The sequence below is a fragment of the Buceros rhinoceros genome, unplaced genomic scaffold (assembly GCF_000710305.1).
Source record: "Buceros rhinoceros silvestris isolate BGI_N320 unplaced genomic scaffold, ASM71030v1 scaffold43542, whole genome shotgun sequence".
Classification (NCBI taxonomy): Eukaryota; Metazoa; Chordata; class Aves; order Bucerotiformes; family Bucerotidae; genus Buceros; species Buceros rhinoceros.
In genome coordinates this window covers 1-5,360 of record NW_010399101.1, presented here as the reverse complement: position 1 = coordinate 5,360, position 5,360 = coordinate 1, and positions in this window count along the sequence as shown.

Here is a 5,360-nt window from a genome sequence, read left to right as displayed (position 1 = left end):
ATGCAGTTCTGAAATAGTGCACGCTGATTTCTCCAGCCAGAATGGTACTTCCTAGTGGGAAGACACGGATGTAACGGGGATGGGGGGCAGAAAAGTGAAGAAAGGTTTTTCATGACTCTGGAACTGCCAGGGCTTGAACAGGGTATGTCCAAGTTCTCTACACCACCACCCCCACAGGAAGAAAAGGTATGAAATGTCCTTTTTTAAAAAAAAAAAACTACGAAAGTTATAATTACTTTAACAAATCTATGATCTCACTGAATGAGCTACAAAATAAAAGTTGTCTTTTAGATCATTTGCTTCTGTAATCACTTAACGTCACAGTAATTTTGGTAGGATGGGGAAGTAATTTATCTTAGGCACTGGATTAAGAACCCTGGAAGGCTCTTCTGAAGAGGTGGGTGATAAATGCATTTATGTTTGCCATGTTCTGTTCTTTAACCACCACAGCTCTCCTCAGGTGCAGTCTCTCTGCATTCCTATGCAGTCCCATTCCCCTCTGCTCGGCTGCCCTACTCTTCCCCGCCTTCTTGCCTCACTTTGCAGTACCTGTTGCGCATCTGACAAAAGCTGATCTGAATTTTGGATTAGTCCTGCAAATTTTGTAGCCTTCAGGACTTACTCTCTGCCATCAAATTAACAAACACGGGGATAGCGGTCCTGGCACACACCAAGAGAAAAGAAGGAGCCCTGAGCAGTGACTTGTGATGGGCCTTACAAAAAGGCAGTGAAGGGATGTCACTGCTTGTTGTCGCTTTCTCTCCTGGGCAACTGAAACGCAAAGCGCACGAGCTCAGGGCTGCAGAATTCTTGTCAAATTTGACCAGCTGATCACTTCCAAAGGAAAAAACCATAAACTTTACAGTGTATTTTTTTGTTCTTAGTTAGAAACGGGATGCTGCTTCACACTGTTAATAGTTTCCTAAATGACGAATGCTGCTGTGAAGAACACTGCGCAGACAATGCGTGCATTCAATTTTAAAGCCCAAACGCAATGCTCCAAGATGCCTGATTTTTTTGCTTGTATCTGAATTCTTTGCCATTGACCTTTCTTTTTAGTTCAAACTGCCAAATGCTTAAGATTCCCCCTTATATTCCTCAGACACTTCTGTTCTGGGGAACTGAGTATTTCGTTGTCTGTACAGCAAGTGAAAAATGGGCTGCTCATGCCCTTGCGCAGCATGGTAAGGTTGGTCTTTTAGCGGTGGGAGAAGGCATTTGGAACACTTTGGTTTTTCCAGGATGAGTAATTGTTCATTTTTACACTTGAAAAAAATGCTTGTTGATTCAAAGGAGATGCACCATGCAAATAAACATGCTGCAAATGTCATAATATTTTTTTCCAACTGTTCACACTTGCCCTGGAGGTATGAAGTAAACTGAAGCACATCAGAAGAAAAGCTTTATGTTCAGACCTCGGTGCATTAAGTATTTTGACTGAATTGCTGCTGCCATCAATTTGACCCTGTTCCCAGGCTGTGGAAGTTTGTGTGGTACTGTAGTGTGCAGAAGGTGCTTAAACAACATCCCATCAGCTGGAGTGTAAACCAGACTGCATCTTATACCCCTACTGATGCGTCTTTCCCTTGAGCTAAGAATTAAACTCCTTCACATTTCATCTCGCATCCAACTTTCCCTTCCACTCCTTATTATACTGAAAAAAATTAGGCATTGCATTTTTTCCATTTTCCTGACTACTGCGCTGTAGTGACACACTAGATGAGAGCAGAGATTTATCTTCCATGGAATAATGATGTTTATAAACAAAGTAATGCTGTGGTCCAGCGACCTCCGTCACTGGAGCTTGAAATCTCCAACACATGTTTGACTCACTCGGTTTAATCATCAAAAGTGCATTAGACCATGCCGGCAGGAGCCAGGAGCCCTTGCGTTGTCTTGTAGACCATGTGTAAGCGAATACATCTCAACCTTTAAGTAAGTGCTTGAGCTTACAATTCATTTAACATTGATGTAGATATTTCAAGGTAAAAAAAAAAAAAGAGATCCTTGACTAAAACTGCTTTAAAAAGCTAAGCCATAAACGAGCCACAAAACAGTATACCCAGACCAGGAATTACCACATTCAGCTGCTGCTTTAATCTGAAAAAACCCACCCAAACCTCTTTAAAAAGGAAGCACACAAATTTATCAGTGATTTAAGTTGTTACTGTAACTTCCAAAAAGTGGAGCTTACAGTATTAATTCTTAGTATGTGACAAAGGATCATTTATGTAGCAAAACAACACTGGTGTTTAAGTGCCGACAATGTAAATACGCGTTGCTGGCACAGAACGGGAGCTTGGCAGTCGTCTGTCCCTTAGCAATACTATTCTATTACTCAGAACATTCCTCTGGGCCGTGGGGGACTGAATTAAATTCACTATGAACTTTATTGGGAAGGATTTAAAATACATGCAAATGTCTGGTACAGTAGAAAGGGCTCCTCCACCCTCCCGGATTTTGCTCGTTCTATTTGAATGGATTTTTGTCTTTTTTTTTTTTTTTTCCCCTGCACCTGAGCACTTAACGGTCCCCTTTTCAGTCCAGCATTTCCCCTTGATCCTAGCCACTGCCAGCCGTCCCCCAAAACTTGGAATTGTCTCCAAAATTATAATTGTCACTAGAAAATGCCAACAACACGCTTTATTTGGCTGCCATAGCCCATTAACAGGCTGTTGCTGTGCCCCTTTGCCGACACTCCTTTGCTCGTGTCGCTTAACTGGGCCCGCCCTGGAGCGTCAAGGTCTGCCGGACCCTGCTGCCACCCTCCTGATGGCTCACCTGAGCAGTGCTAAGCCTCAAACTTTGCGTTTCTGTCATTAAATTAATGGCACAAAGGCGAGTTCTCAACATCTGCTTGTAAACTGACATTTAAATGGCAATTGTCAGTGGAATATAAGCATATGGTTTGGAGTTATGAGTCAAGTGCAGGCAGCGATGCAGCTGCTTCAGGGGGAGACCTTTGTTAGCACTCACTTCACATTCGCGTGTGTGGCCGGACTATACTCCAAGGTATAACGTGACGTTAATGCCCTGTGCCTTAGTCACAAAGTCTTCCAACCATGCACCTGCGTCATTGGCTCCCAAAACAGGAAAACACCTCATCAATAAGTTTTCTGTCCTAAAGCAGTACTAATCAAGAGGAAGACACTTGGTCACTGTTCAATTCTGCTGTTAGCTTTGAAAACACAAGCAAATAGACCTTCTCACTGATCAGGTTCTTGATGGTCATAACATCAATCACTACTAATTTAGGAGAAGGAAAAAAGCAGGCTCCAGTCTAATTAACAATGTTACTGTCGGGGGGGGTGTGGGTGTGCAGGCAGGTCATGTATTTATGCTTATTATTTTAAGCAGGACTCAAAAATCTTATTCATTAGAATTAGGGGCGTAAGGCATTGGCTTACTGTCTTTCTAGCTTTTAAGAAAAAAGTCAGGTCTCAAAGCGCGGTCTTCAATCACTGAGATGACCTTCCCAACCGCAGATCAGAGCAGTGCTGTCTCCCAGCATCTGCAGCTGCTCCGTGCCCCTGCTGCTGCAGTTGTCTGCATGCGAGAAGTCAGCTACCATATGCTTATTGTCTACTGACAATTGTCATTGAAATGTCAGTTTACAAACAGCTGTTACCTTCGCTGCTGCGAATCTGACTTGGAAGGGCAGCAGAGAAGCCACCCAGAAGGATTCCAAACGGCTGTTGGCACTGCTCGCCCATGCTGTCGGCAGCCAGAGCGATGCAGGCGGCCTTCGGAGCAGCGTTAAACTGAGGAAGGCTGGAGCAGCTCAAGGAGGGGTCTGTCTTCTCTGTGTTCCAGCCTCAAGGATTTCCTACCAGTGCTGCATCTGGCAGGGAAGAGCTTGGAGAAGTTTCTCTGGCAGCTGGGTGCTCTTTCAGATCCAAATTCTCAGCTTTGGTGAGTAGCTGGTGTTCAGCCCCTATCCAGATCAAGGTGTGACTCAAACCCTTCTGTCTCTGACTAACAGCAAGCAGCTGTTGATGAGCAGAAGGGTGTGCAGGGGCTGCGAGAGGGGAACACACCTTTTACTACTGCTCCCAGTCTGGTTAGTTCCCTATCCTTCAGCTCCCTTGTGTCAGGAGGTCAGGAGGCTTAAAAAGCAAGATCCAGGGAGGAACAGCGGCTTTTCTTCAGTGCTTCTGTGGAACTCACATTTCTGCCTTACTGACAGAGCTGGTGTCTCCACCTAAATGGGTCCTATAGCAAAAATCATGTGCTAAAGGGCTTCTGTAGATCCCAAACAAGCCTTGTGACATCCAGTGCCTTCATGCCTCCACCCTTTCTGTGCAGCCTGCCCTCATCGTCTAGCTAGGAAACCTCCGTCTTGTTCTCTAAGAGCTGGTGTTAGGGTAAAAAGGCGATGGGACAGATCACACGGATAATCCTTTGGACACAGGGAAGTGGCCACACTCTTTTTGCCCACACACTCTTGCTTCTTGGAACAAACTCAGGAGGCCCAAATAGACCCCTGAGCTCTCCAGGGCATTAGTAAATAAAGTCACAGCTGGCAGATGCAGGGTGCCACAGGCACACAGGCGAGAGCTCAGCTTGCCGCAAGGTTCCCCACAGACCCGTGGGTGTCCCCCTGCCCAGCATTAACAGCAGCATTTCGTAGGCAGCAATTCACAGCTGCCCCTCAGAAGTAAAGTCTTGTCAATCCGTGTCCTGCACTCAGTGTGACACCTCGTTTCTGTGAGCCGTTAAGTAGCTCTTGGTTGCAGAATTCCTACAGGAAGCACCACCAAGCAGCTAGTCTATCAATCAGAAGGGGGGGGGGTTGCCGCCCCTTCCACTAGTGCCAGTTAGCTTCACATTTCCCCAAAATCAATCACTCAATCACGTATTCAGTGCAGAGGGTGTCACAACCATCAATAAGGGGGTTGCCTGACTGAGGGCTGCAGCGTGCTCCATGTGTGGGATAAAGCATCTGGTGAAGTTTAAAACGGGCAGAGAATACTAATCTAAACCCCCCTTTCCCTCTCCACCACATGCAAGTTTCTTCTGCTGAAGGACAAACATCATCATAATAATAAGCACATATTGATGTATGTTGAGGTGAATATAAAAATGTATTAACCTGAGAGATAAATATTGATACTGCTTTGTCTATGTCAATATTTAGTTCAAGGGACAATAAATTTTTATATTCACTGAAACAAGTCAATGTGCATTGCTACATACATTTTGTATAAGCTCAAATTATTCAGCAGCTCTGTTCCTTTTATCCTCAAATTCCAGAATCCCAGACCTGCCTTTCAAAAAGTGCTTCTCTGGAAGGGAAGGAGGCACTAAGTAAACTCTCCCTACTCAGGCTGTAACTAACTACAGGGAGGGGAGGGGAGGGG